Here is a 14827-nt window from a genome sequence, read left to right on the forward strand (position 1 = left end):
ATCCACCCCAACCTCCAATGGATGACAAACTTCATGTTATTCTTCAAAGGCAAGAAAGGATGAATAAGAGTGTGCTAAATTTCGCGGCCGCTGATGAATGGATTTTTGATGGTATAGAATTTCACAAATGAATTTTCGTTGCAAAGTATAGCTTCTAAACCAACAATAATCCTTTCATACAAAAATTTGTTTGTCACAAGTAACAAACCCCTAAATTCTATAAACCGAAGTATTTAAACCTCGGGTCGTTCTCCCTAGGAATTACAATGAAGTGTCTTGTTATTGGTTATGGATTGTATTTTGGGGTTTTGGGATAAGAGACATGAAATGTAAATGACAATGAAAATAAACTAACAACTAAAAATCACTTGGCAAGGTTGTGAGAATTAGAAGTCATATCCTAGTTATCCTCCTCGATTGTGACCACAATTATCCATTGCTACCACTTAGTTAACCTCTAATAATGGAGGAAAGTCAAGTGGATGAATCAACTTGATTCCACAAGTCCTAGCCAACTCCCAAGGGAAAGACTAGCTTTAGTGGTATCTAAATCAATTAGCAACTTCTAATTATCAATCAACAAAGACATTAGATAACTCAAGCGTCACTAATTACTCTACCATAGCCAAGAGGAACAAAATCTATACTAAAATCCAACCAAGCATTTCATCAAACACTTGGAAGGCATAAAAGAAAAGCAAAGTAAATTGATAACAAAAATAGAATCTAACAACAATTATGGCAATGAATTAACAACAACAATCAAAAGGAACACAATTATTATGAATTACCTCTAATTGAATTGAAAGAAAATAGAAGGAGCAAAAGTAGATCTACAACAAAACATAAGAACAACATAAAGGAAATTACAACAAAAGAATAGAAGAAGAATGAATGTAACAACAAGGAATTGAAAGGTAGAAGGAGATGAAAGCATGAATTAAAATCTAGATCTAAAAACTAAACCTAATTCTAATCCTAATTCTAGAGAGAAGTGAGAGCTTCTCTCTCTAGAAACTAACTCTCACTACTAAACTAAGCTAAAACTAAACTAATGGTAACTAACTTCTAAAGTATGAAAAGTATCTTCATTCCCCCTTCAATCCTTGGCTTAAATAGCATCAGAAATGAGTTGGATTGGGCCCACAAGGCTTTAGAATTCGCTGGCCACGTTTTGTTTTAAGTGAACCAGGTGGCAGCAACGGCGCGTGCGCGTACTATGCGCGTACGCATCACCATGCGCGGTTCAACCATAGCAAATCTTATATCGTTTCGAAGCCGCGGATGTTAGCTTTCCAACCCAACTGGAACCACATCATTTGGACCTCTGTAGCTCAAGTTATGGCCGATTAAGTGCGAAGAGGTCGGCTTGACAGCTTTCCGGTTCTTCCATTTCTTCATGAGTTCTCCAACTTTTCATGCTTTCTTTCTTCATTCCCTTGATCCAATCTTTGACTCCTAAACCTTAAATCACTTAACAAACATATCAAGGCATCTAATAGAATCAAGGTGAATTAAATTTAGCTATTTTGAGTCCTAAAAAGCATGTTTTCACATTCAAGCACAATTAAAGGAGAATATACAAAACCATGCTATTTCTTGAATAAATATGGGTAAAAGGTGATAAAATTCCCAAAAATCAATACAAAATAAACCGTCAAATTGGGGTTTGTCAGCCGCCTTAGGCGAGTTAGTAAATATAATAGCTTCCCAATATCTGAGCACTCAAAGAACTCCCATGGCTACACGTGGAGAATCAAAAGAAGAGCAAAGCATGAAGGAGACACTAGAAACTTCGGTGGACAATGAGGAACATGGCTTTGAATTGGAACAAGTGGAGGAAGCCATAATAGTTGTAGAGGAAGAAGTGGTTGAAGACTTAGGAGATGCTGAACCTCCATGGGATAGTCAAGACATAGAACCTCCTTCCAAGACAGTTGCATTTGATATTAAGGAGGGTGTACAACCTCCAGGGCATATCATAGTTGAAGACTTGGAAGAGGTTGGTCTAGAGATGGAGAGTAAAGAAGAAAAAGCACAGCCTCCTATGCCCTCGGTAAGCAATAAAGAAGAAATTGAATTGGAGAAAAGCTACCAAGAGGAAGAGGTTGAAATTAAAGAAGTTTGCAAAGAGGTGGAAGTTGTCAAAGGGCACAAGGGAGTAGAGCTTGAAATCACCTTGCCAAAGTTATTGGAGACCCCTCCCCCTAAGTTGCCATCATCCTTCACAACATTCAAGTGGGTAAAATTCATATCCCTTGGCTTTCTAATTCCACTTGAATATGGGCTACTGGAGACGGATGGTCAACTTAGAGCTCTTTGTGGCATTAAGAGTAAGAGAAAAATGGTCAGTGGTAAGAATTGTCTTGCAAGGTTCATTATGGTTGGAAGCTTTAAGTTTAAACGCAAAGGTTGGTTGAAAGCTCAATTGAATGGGTCTAGGAAGCTGTTTGGTAGCTGCAATGAGAATTCAAATTACTTATCACCCGGCTGGAAAAATACAGATCCCGACAAAAATGGGTGTAAAAGCAAGATTTGGGATCCTGGAATCTGCTCTGACATTTGTCACCCCGGGAGCCTAAGAATCTGTTTGAAGCTTCTTAAGGGCTTTACATGCCTAGTTTGGGATCCCGGAGGCCATTGGAATTACAAACATTGGTGGAGATTCCTGGATGAGTTCAAGCACAAGCCACCATAACAGGAAGCTCATCAAATGTCCAACTTAAGGACTTTAACTAAAAGTGCTAGGTGGGAGACAACCCACCATGGTGTAATCGTTCCTTTTTCAATTTTAATTTTATCTCATTTTGTTTGTTTTTCATTTTATTTTATTTTCACTGAACCTGGAATTACTCATAACATCCATATCATACTGCATTCTGCATTTTGCATAAAAAAAACCACGCACGCGACGCGGCAGCGTCGCTGACGCGTCCGCATCACCAGTGCGTTTTGGAAGAAAAGAATTGAACAGAGAGTCATGCGAAAGCGTGGCTGGAGGCGCGCCTTTAGCATAATTTGACCCCACGCGACCGCGTCGCTGATGCGACTGCGTCATTCGCGAAATAGCCTCCCCACGCGACCGCGTCGCCCTGTAAATCGACGTAAAACGGTGTATGGCCGAATGTTGAACTGGAATTGTGCTGGACTCGTGCTGGAAGCCCAAGCCCTACCACGCGACCGCGTCACCCAAAAATTTGGCAAAAAGAGTTTCGAACAGAGAGTTGTGCGAATGCGAGGCTGCACTTGCGCCAATCGCACAAATCAGGCCACGCGATGGCGTGACCCACGCGTCCGTGTCCCCTGACCTTGTCGCGCACCACGCGACCGCGTCACCCATGTAACACCCTACCATACAGAGTCTTATGCTTAAGTCATAATTCAGAGATGGCAAGGTATTACGACCTCTAAAACAAAAATTTAGTACGTATAGTAGTATGAATAAGGATTATAAGTAGGAGCCTTTGTGGAAAAAGGGGTAAACAAAAACCGTAACTCGAAAGCGCAACACTCCGATCAGTAACGTAACGAACAAGAAGAAAACAACGCGAGATTATATATATATACAAAGGAGTGTCAAAAACAGGAATATCAAAACTCAAATCCGGATGCGAAGATAACCGGTCCGAGCATAGCAATATATACATATAATAAAATAAGGAAACCCCAAAGGAAACCCAAAGGGACACAAATACAGAAATCTATTCTCCAAAAATCTCCTATAAGAGGAGTCATCACAGTTTGTATTATTTAATGGAGATAAAGGTATCTAAACAAGATATATAACCCAAAACAGATTCCTGAGAACAAAGGATCTTCGCTAATCCAGAAGTCTCCAGCATGCCTCAACGAGAAGCCTCGCGTCCTGCATCTGAAAACCACAAAATCCGCATGGGTGAGAACCAGAGGTCCCCAGCACGGTAACAGCTTCCACATATATAATACATAATAATAGAGGAAAGCCGAAGGCAATCCTAGAACTTCCTCCAGATAATATCAAAGCTTATAAACGAGCTAAACCATAAGTGGCAACTGACTAAAGATTCTTCAGTCTAACTAATACTTCCCTTTCCAATTCCTTCAGACCTCCCAACCACCAGCAGGAGTATAATATAGCAAACACAGTTATATCAGACAAGAGATAAACAAGTAAGAACAATTAGGGCATTTAGACAAATAGCAAGTAATATGCAGTCAAATAGACAATCTCAAATAATTCACATAGTATGCTTATGATGCATGACTGTCCCTAGTGGCTGATGATATCATCTGTCGGTTATAGAGCCAACCCGACAAGTCCTGGTAGCTAACCATTGGACTATCCTTCTGTCGCGCATCCCCAACTTGAGTTATACTCATCATAAACTTGATCATAATCATGATCCATATCCATCACCCTCACTGGTGAATATTTACGGGGGCGAGCTCATCCGGGCCTTTCACAGTGCCCGGCCACACTTACGACATAGGGTCAAAAGAGCATCGAGTCTCAACCTGGAGCACGTGGTGGCTAGCCACTGCTTCCTCCCAGGGAAACCCTCATCTTCGATGGTGGAAGTGCAAACATTCACAATTCATTCAACAGCATATATGCATTTATACTTAGCCATAATCATGGCTCTGCCGTAACACGGCAATAATCTAGCCATCCGGCTCACGGTTAAATCCATAACCAGCCAATTCATTAACAATTACGGCCCTTCGGCCCATGGCACAACAAGCACTTCCACCGCCATCCTCCGCATCTCACATAATCATCTTTGATCCTCAATGATCATTCATTTTTCCCCTTGCTTCACTCGCAAGTTACCACATTCACTAGCCCTTTTCCTCATGCTAGGCATATCATAATGATTCGAGACATAAGTGGTGAGATCGGAGGCATAGAAGTATGAAATTTGGCTTTTAAAACTCAAAAATCAACTTTGGGATGAAAACAGGGCCACGCGTACGCGCACTCCACGCGCACGCGTGGATGGCCTTAAAACTCATCGATGCGCAAGCGTCATACGCGCGAATGCGCAGATTAAAAATTAGCCAAATGACACGGAAGCGTCAGCCACGCATACGCGTGGGTGCTCTTGCGCCCAGGCATAAAACTGGCACAAATCTGGCACAACTCTCTAGAAAATAGTTGGGCATATGGCGCAGCGCATCGACGCGCCCGCGCACACCACGCGCACGCATGGATGGTGCTTCCTGGAAGAATGGCGCGCACGCGCCAAGTGCGCCTACGCGCGGAGGGTTATTCTGCTAAAAATATTCTAAGTTAAAAGCTGCAGAATTCACAGATTCAACCCCCAATCTTCCGACGGACATAACTTTCTCATTTTAAATCGTTTTTCACTCGTTCTTCGAACGGCATGGACATCCCAGATCCAATTTCATTTCTAAACATATTTGGCACAAATCAGAGATCCGTAGTCCAAGTTATGTCCCGTCAAAGTATGCCCAAAAATCATGTTTTTATACAAAACCATAAAGTGCCATTTTCAAAACAAGCCATTTTCAACTCTTTTCAAAATCTATCAAAACATGCCAATTTCATCCCTTTTCTTTGAAATCAATCAAAATGTACCAAAATCAACATCAAGCCATCTTCAACTCCCACATTGACACTTTACCAAGGTTCCCAAAACCACATCCAACTATCTTAACACTTCTCAATCAAATGGCTAAAGGACAAACACAATATCATGTCATACATCCTTCCTCATACCAATTTCCAATAATTCCATTCCCAATCAACCATCATTATACATAATCATCATCATACTCACCATCAACATGGTACTACCCATCAATTCAACCTCATTCATTCATCAAGCATATATCACAACATGCATTTTCTTATATATCACACAATCAAGGCATCAATATTCATAATCACATATATGATCACATCATATATCTCAATCATTCAACAACATCATCTATTCAATGCCTATCTTAGGGCCTCTAGCCTAAGTATTTCCTACCACATTACATATTAGATACGGAAAACTGAAACCATACCTTAGCCGATTACCCAAGCTCAACCGGAACACTTCCAAACCACTTGTCCACAAGCTCTCAAGGTCTTAACACCTCCAAGAACAGATTTTATCACACAAAACCCTCTCCCAAGCTTTCCAAAATTACCAATCAAGCTCCAATATTCACATATACACAACCTAAGCCACAATCATCATATCCATACACAACATCTCAATACCCAAACATCATAGAACAACAAATTACACTAGGGTTGAGAATCTTACCACACCCAAGGTCCAAGGAGACAAGATTAACCTTCTCCTTCAAGAGAGTTGGGTCCTATAACATCAAAGAGCCCAAAATCTCAACATTTTACCCATGAAACTCGAAAACAAGGGCTAGAATTTCGAAGAGTAAAACTTGGCTTACCTCAAGATTGATTGTATGGGTTTTGTAGAGCTCTCCGCGGTGAACGCGTGGCCATAAACGGTGCGGCAATCGGAGCTCTAGATCAAAAGTTATGGTGGTTTGAAGATCAAGTGAGAGAAAGAAGTTGAGAGAGTGTTCTTCCCTTCCTCTCCACCATTTCAGCGTGTTTGAGTGTGTTGTGAGGAGAGAGAGTGCTGAAAACTAGGGTTTTGGTTTAATTTAGTTGGGCCAAGGGCCCATTTTGGGTCCGGTTGGCCCGGTTTGGCCCGTTCGGTCCAATCTTGGTCCGATTTCTATAAAATTGGTACCGAAATTCTCGTCTTAATATCCTCTATCATATTTAGCCATAAAAATAATATTTTTGGCTTTCTAGAATAAATTCTCATTTTATGGGTTAATTAGCCGTTAATTAACCGGATCTTACATTCTACCCACCTAATTGGGAATTTTGCCCACAAAATTCAAATTCAATTACCTGAGAATAAGTGCGGATAATCCGTTCGCATCTTCGACTCAAGTTCCCAAGTGTGTTCCTCAACACCGCCTCGACTCCAAGCCACTTTGACTAATGAAACCTCTTTTCCATGCAATCGTTTGATACTAGTATCATCAATTCGGACTGGAGCCACTGGAAGCATCAAATCTTCCGTTAACTGAACTGATTCAGGTTCTAACACATGGCTAGCATCTGGAGTGTACTTCCGAAGCTGTGACACGTGAAACACATCGTGCAGGTTCGAAAGATCAGGTGGTAGAGCCATCCGATACGCCACTGGTCTAATCCTCTCCAGGATCTGAAATGGACCAATGTATTGAGGATTCAACTTCTTTGCTTTAATCGCCCTACCTACTCTTGTGGTCGGAGTAACCTTCAGGAAAACATGATCTCCTTCCTTAAATTCCAAGGGCTTCCGCCTCTGATCGGCGTAACTCTTCTGGCGACTCTGCGCCGTAAGCATCCTATCTCGGATTTTCTTAACTTGTTCAGTGGTCTCAGCTATCATTTCCGGTCCCAACAAGCCTTTCTCTCTAGCTTCATACCAACATAGCGGAGATTGACATTTCCTCCCATACAATGCCTCATACGGAGCCATTCCGATGCTCGCATGGTAACTATTATTGTATGCAAACTCCACTAATGGCATATACCGATCCCAACTCACCGGTTGGTCCAAAACACAAGCTCTCAACATATCCTCTAGGGTTTGGATCGTTCTCTCGGATTGACCATCTGTTTGAGGATGGTAAGCTGTACTCAAGCTTAATCGGGTTCCAAAAGCTTTCTGAAATGCACCCCAGAACCTCGAAGTGAAACGAGGATCTCTATTAGAGATTATAGTAGCAGGTACACCATGAAGTCTCACAATTTCCTTTATGTATAACCGTGCTAGATCCTCAAGGGTGTAAGTCATCCGAATGGGCAAAAAGTGAGCTGACTTCATCAGTCAGTCGACAATCACCCAGACAGCATCAAAACCAGTCCTAGTTCTTGGCAATCCCGACACAAAGTCCATTGTAATACTTTCCCACTTCCATTGCGGAACCTCTAAAGGTTGCAACATCCCAGAAGGTCTTTGATGTTCAATCTTTACCTTTTGATAAGTTAAGCACTTTGAAACATATTCCGCCACATCATTCTTCATACCCAGCCACCAAAACATCGCCTTTAAATCATGGTACATCTTAGTACTTCCCGGGTGAATGGAGAATCCGCTTTTTTGTGCCTCCTTTAAGGTATCTTGCCTTAAAGTGCCAACATCCGGCACAATGATCCTACCCTTGAATTTCCATAACCCATCTTTTTCTTCCGACACTCTCCACTGTTTTCCTTGCTCGATAGCTGGTAACACCTTCCATAATGCTTCATCATTTTCATGAGCCTTTAGGAGTTCGGACTTAAAGTCACTCGAGATTTCTAATCGGCTCAAACACAAGGTTCCAGATACTTCTCGAACACCAATTTTTAGACTCTCGAATCCCTTGAGCAACTTCTCCTCTTGAAGCATCATCCAAGCCGTATATAACGACTTCCGACTTAACGCATCCGCCACTACATTTGCCTTTCCCGGATGGTAATTCAACTCAAAGTCGTAGTCTTTCAATAATTCCATTCACCTCCTTTGCCTCATATTAAGCTCTTTCTGATCAAAGAGATATTTCAAGCTCTTGTGATCAGAGAAGACTTGGAACTTAACCCCATAGAGATAATGTCTCCACACCTTCAAGGCAAACACAACCGCAGCGAGTTCCAAATCGTGCGTAGGGTAACTAACTTCGTGAGGTCTCAACTGTCGTGAGGCATACGCCACCACATTATGATGATGCATCAGCACGCATCCTAGACCCTTTAGTGAGGCATCACAGTACACCTCAAATGGTTCGTTCGGCTCAGGTAACACCAACACAGGTGCAGTGGTCAACTTTTTCTTCAATGCCTGAAAGCTTTCCTCACACTCAGGAGTCCAAACAAACGGAGTGTCTTTGCGGGTTAATTTTGTCAATGGCAAGGCTAATTGCGAAAAGCCTTTGATGAACCTTCGGTAATAGCCAGCTAAACCCAGAAAACTCCTTATCTCAGTTACTGTGATTGGTTGCTTCCAATCCATCACAGCTTCTACCTTAGTTGGATCTACGGCTATTCCCTTCTTACTCACCACGTGACCCAAAAACTTCACCTCATCCTTCCAAAACTCACACTTAGACAATTTCGCATAGAGTTTCTTCTCCTTTAGAATTTGCAACACGGTCCGCAAGTGTTCCGCATGCTCTTCTTCAGTCTTGGAGTAAATCAGTATGTCGTCAATGAAGACAACAACGAATTTATCCAGAAATGGACGGAATACTCTATTCATGTAATCCATAAACACTGCAGGAGCGTTCGTCAACCCAAAAGACATTACAGTATACTCGTAATGACCATAACGAGTCCTGAAAGCGGTCTTAGGGATATCCTCACCCTCACCCTTATCTGGTGATAACCGGATCGCAAATCGATCTTAGAGAAAACCCCAGCTCCTTGTAACTGATCCATGAGATCATCAATCCTCGGCAACGAGTACTTATTCTTTATGGTGACCTTCTTCAGCTGCCTGTAATCCACACAGAGCCGCATACTTCCATCTTTCTTCTTTACCAGTAACACTGGAGCACCCCACGGGGAAACACTCGGTCGGATAAAATTCTTACCCAACAATTCCTCTAACTGAGACTTTAGCTTGGTCATCTCTAACGGTGACATCCTATAAGGAGCACTTGAGATTGGTCCCGCCCCAGGCACCAACTCAATAGCAAACTCGACCTCTCGGTTAGGTGGAAATTCCTCAATATCATCGGGAAACACTTCCGAAAACTCACACACTACCGGAATCTGATCCAACCTTTGATCATCACCCGAAACACCAGCGGTTAACAATAGGATACCCTGACATTCGATTCCAGAACAGTTCACCATCATCGAATTCAAGTAATAATTATTCACCATGACTGGCCCTTCTGTATCTTCCGGCATAAAGTACACCGACTTTGTAGAGCAATCAAGCAGAACATGGTTCTCAGATAACCAGTCCAATCCCAAGATAAGATCAAGATCGATCATCGGTAAGCAGATTAAATTATGGACAAAATCACGCTGCTTGAACCTAAACGAAACTTTCGGGCATCCTAGCCTAGTTACCATGGCTTCATGAGTAGCATTATACACTTTTAAGTCATAACCTAAGGTTACGATCTTCAATCCTAACTCATGGGCTTTTTCAAATGCAATGAATGAATGCGATGCTCCTGAATCAAATAAAGCATTTAAAGTTTGACCAGCCATTTCACAGTTACCTCGAATGAGTGTCTCGGATCCCTCTACACCCACAGCTGAGGTGGTGAACACCCGACCAGTCTGTTGTGCTTTCCCAGCACCTTGCTTCTGCTTCTCCGGACAACTTGCGGCTTTATGCCCCGCCTTTCCACAATTGTAGCACAAACCCCATCCGGCCTTGCATGGTACTCCCGGATGGTGACTCCCACACCTAGTACAAGCTTGATCATTCTGAGGCTGCTTCCCAAACCTTTTCCCTTGGGAGTTGTTGTTGTTGGGCCTCCTAAAGGAACCTCCCCTCTTGAAAGGCGGACCTCTAGGTGCAAAACTCTTCCCTCGGTTTTGTTGAAATGATCCTTTGTGACTTCCTTTCTCAGTGGCTGCCCTCTTCACACACTCTTCAGCAACCCTACACTTGTTCACCAACTCGGAGAAAGTCCTAATCTCCATTGGCCCCACCGAACCGAAAATATCGCTCCGGAGTCCTCCTTCGTACTTAACACACTTCCATTCCTCATATTCCACCGGAGTCCCTTGACACATACGAGAGAATCTGAACAGCTCCTCAAACTTGTCAGTATACTCAGATACGGGCATAGTACCCTGCTTCAGCTGCAACAATTCAAGCTCCTTGGCTGTCCTGGCAGAAGTCGGAAAGTACTTCTTATAGAACTCCTCTTGGAAGACATCCTAGGGGATATAATCATCACCCTGCTGCAGGAGGCGTCGGATTCCTTGCCACCAATGCGACGCTTCCCCAGTGAGCAAATAGTTAGTGAACTCCACACGCTGCCCTTCAGGTACCACCTGCGCTTGCAGTGCTCGCTTCATAGCCTGAAACCATGTATCGGCTTCAGTCGGGCTAGTAGTTCCCTTGAACTTCGGGGGATTAACCTTCAAAAAGTTTGCCAGTGTCATCGGGCCCTGAACTCCACCTCCGTCATTACCATGGTTGTTCATCTGTTGACCAAGAGCCTCAGCAGTGGCTTGCATAGCAGTAGCCATGTTCTCCAACGCAGTCATAAAGTTCACCGGGTCATTAGGGTTAGTCTTCGGCACACGAGCATTATTACGACTCCTCCCACGACCTCTACCGCGTCCATGAGGCGCCATCTGGTTCCTATACACACCAAACAATCGATATTAAGTTGATCAGTCTCAACATCGGAAGTCTAGTGCTTCAAAGTCCCAAATGTATGCTCATGAACATTTATGCCAATTATATCAAGTAGATATACTAATAGCACATAACACACACACACAGAGAATGCACAGAAGCATAGTCAGTCCATTCCTCAGGCTCTACAGGAACGAACTGCTCTGATACCATAATGTAACACCCTACCATACAGAGTCTTATGCTTAAGTCATAATTCAGAGATGGCAAGGTATTATGACCTCTAAAACAAAAATTTAGTACGTATAGTAGTATGAATAAGGATTATAACTAAGAGCCTTTGTGGGAAAAGGGGTAAACAAAAACCGTAACTCGAAAGCGCAACACTCCGATCGGTAACGCAACGAACAAGAATAAAACAACGCGAGATTATATATATATACAAAGGAGTGTCAAAAACAGGAATATCAAAACTCAAATCCGGATGCGAAGATAACCGGTCCGAACATAGCAATATATACATATAATAAAATAAGGAAACCCCAAAGGAAACCCAAAGGGACACAAATACAAAAACCTATTCTCCAAAAATCTCCTATAAGAGGAGTCATCACAGTTTGTATTATTTAATGGAGATAAAGGTATCTAAACAAGATATATAACCCAAAACAGAGTCCCGAGAACAAAGGATCTTCGCTAATCCAGAAGTCTCCAGCATGCCTCAACGAGAAGCCTCACGTCCTGCATCTGAAAACCACAAAATCCGCATGGGTGAGAACCAGAGGTCCCCAGCACGGTAACAGCTTCCACATATATAATACATAATAATAGAGGAAAGCCGAAGGCAATCCTAGAACTTCCTCCAGATAATATCAAAGCTTATAAACGAGCTAAACCATAAGTGGCAACTGACTAAAGATTCTTCAGTCTAACTAATACTTCCCTTTCCAATTCCTTCAGACCTCCCAACCACCAGCAGGAGTATAATATAGCAAACACAGTTATATCAGACAAGAGATATACAAGTAAGAACAATTAGGGCATTTAGACAAATAGCAAGTAATATGCAGTCAAATAGACAATCTCAAATAATTCACATAGTATGCTTATGATGCATGCCTGTCCCTAGTGGCTGATGATATCATCTATCAGTTATAGAGCCAACCCGACAAGTCTTGGTAGCTAACCATTGGACTGTCCCTCTGTCGCACATCCCCAACTTGAGTTATACTCATCATAAACTTGATCATAATCATGATCCATATCCATCACCCTCACTGGTGAATATTTACGGGGGCGAGCTCATCCGGGCCTTTCACAGTGCCCGGCCACACTTACGACATAGGGTCAAAAGAGCTTCGAGTTCTCAACCTGGATCACGTGGTGGCTAGCCACTGCTTCCTCCCAGGGAAACCCTCATCTTCGATGGTGGAAGTGCAAACATTCACAATTCATTCAACAGCATATATGCATTTATACTTAGCCATAATCATGGCTCTGCCGTAATACGACAATAATCTAGCCATCCGGCTCACGGTTAAATCCATAACCAGCCAATTCATTAACAATTACGGCCCTTCGGCCCATGGCACAACAAGCACTTCCACCGCCATCCTCCGCATCTCACATAATCATCTTTGATCCTCAATGATCATTCATTTTTCCCCTTGCTTCACTTGCAAGTTACCACATTCACTAGCCCTTTTCCTCATGCTAGGCATATCATAATGATTCGAGACATAAGTGGTGAGATCGGAGGCTTAGAAGTATGAAATTTGGCTTTTAAAACTCAAAAATCAACTTTGGGATGAAAATAGGGCCACGCGTATGCGCACTCCACGCGCACGCGTGGATGGCCTTAAAACTCATCGATGCGCAAGCGTCATACGCGCAAACGCACGGATTAAAAATTAGCCAAACCACGCGCAAGCGTCAGCCACGCGTACGCGTGGGTGCTCTTGCGCCCAGGCACAAAACTGGCACAAATCTGGCAAAACTCTCTGGAAAATAGCTGGGCATATGGCGCAGCGCATCGACGCGCCCGCGCACACCACGCGCACGCATGGATGGTGCTTCCTGGAAGAATGGCGCGCACGCGCCAAGTGCGCCTACGTGCGGAGGGATATTCTGCTAAAAATATTCTAAGTTAAAAGCTGCAGAATTCATAGATTCAACCCCCAATCTTCCGACGGACATAACTTTCTCATTTTAAATCGTTTTTCACCCGTTCTTCGAACGGCATGGACATCCCGGATCTAATTTCATTTTTAGACATATTTGGCACAAATCAGAGATCCGTAGTCCAAGTTATGTCCCGTCAAAGTATGCCCAAAAATCATGTTTTCATACAAAACCATAAAGTGCCATTTTCAAAACAAGCCATTTTCAACTCTTTTCAAAATCAATCAAAACATGCCAATTTCATCCCTTTTCTTTGAAATCAATCAAAATGTACCAAAATCAACATCAAGCCATCTTCAACTCACACATTGACACTTTACCAAAGTTCCCAAAATCACATCCAACCATCTTAACACTTCTCAATCAAATGGCTAAAGGACAAACACAATATCATGTCATACATCCTTCCTCATACCAATTTCCAATAATTCCATTCCCAATCAACCATCATTATACATAATCATCATCATACTCACCATCAACATGGTACTACCCATCAATTCAACCTCATTCATTCATCAAGCATATATCACAACATGCATTTTCTTATATATCACACAATCAAGGCATCAATATTCATAATCACATATATGATCACATCATATATCTCAATCATTCAACAACATCATCAATTCAATGCCTATCTTAGGGCCTCTAGCCTAAGTATTTTCTACCACATTACATATTAGATACGGGAAACCGAAACCATACCTTAGCCGATTACCCAAGCTCAATCGGAACACTTCCAAACCACTTGTCCACAAGCTCTCAAGGTCTTAACACCTCCAAGAACAGATTTTATCACACAAAATCCTCTCCCAAGCTTTCCAAAATTACCAATCAAGCTCCAATATTCACATATACACAACCTAAGCCACAATCATCATATCCATACACAACATCTCAATACCCAAACATCATAGAACAACAAATTACACTAGGGTTGAGAATCTTACCACACCCAAGGTCCAAGGAGACAAGATTAACCTTCTCCTTTAAGAGAGTTGGGTCCTATAACATCAAAGAGCCCAAAATCTCAATATTTTACCCATGAAACTCAAAAACAAGGGCTAGAACTTCGAAGAGTAAAACGTGGCTTTCCTCAAGATTGATTGTATGGGTTTTGTAGAGCTCTCCGCGGTGAACGCGTGGCCACAAACAGTGCGGCAATCGGAGCTCTAGATCAAAAGTTATGGTGGTTTGAAGATCAAGTGAGAGAAAGAAGTTGAGAGAGTGTTCTTCCCTTCCTCTCCACCATTTCAGCGTGTTTGAGTGTGTTGTGAGGAGAGAGAGTGCTGAAAACTAAGGTTTTGGTT

The sequence above is a fragment of the Arachis ipaensis genome, chromosome B6 (assembly GCF_059453495.1).
Source record: "Arachis ipaensis isolate K30076 ecotype BB chromosome B6, ASM5945349v1, whole genome shotgun sequence".
NCBI classification, from domain to species: Eukaryota; Viridiplantae; Streptophyta; class Magnoliopsida; order Fabales; family Fabaceae; genus Arachis; species Arachis ipaensis.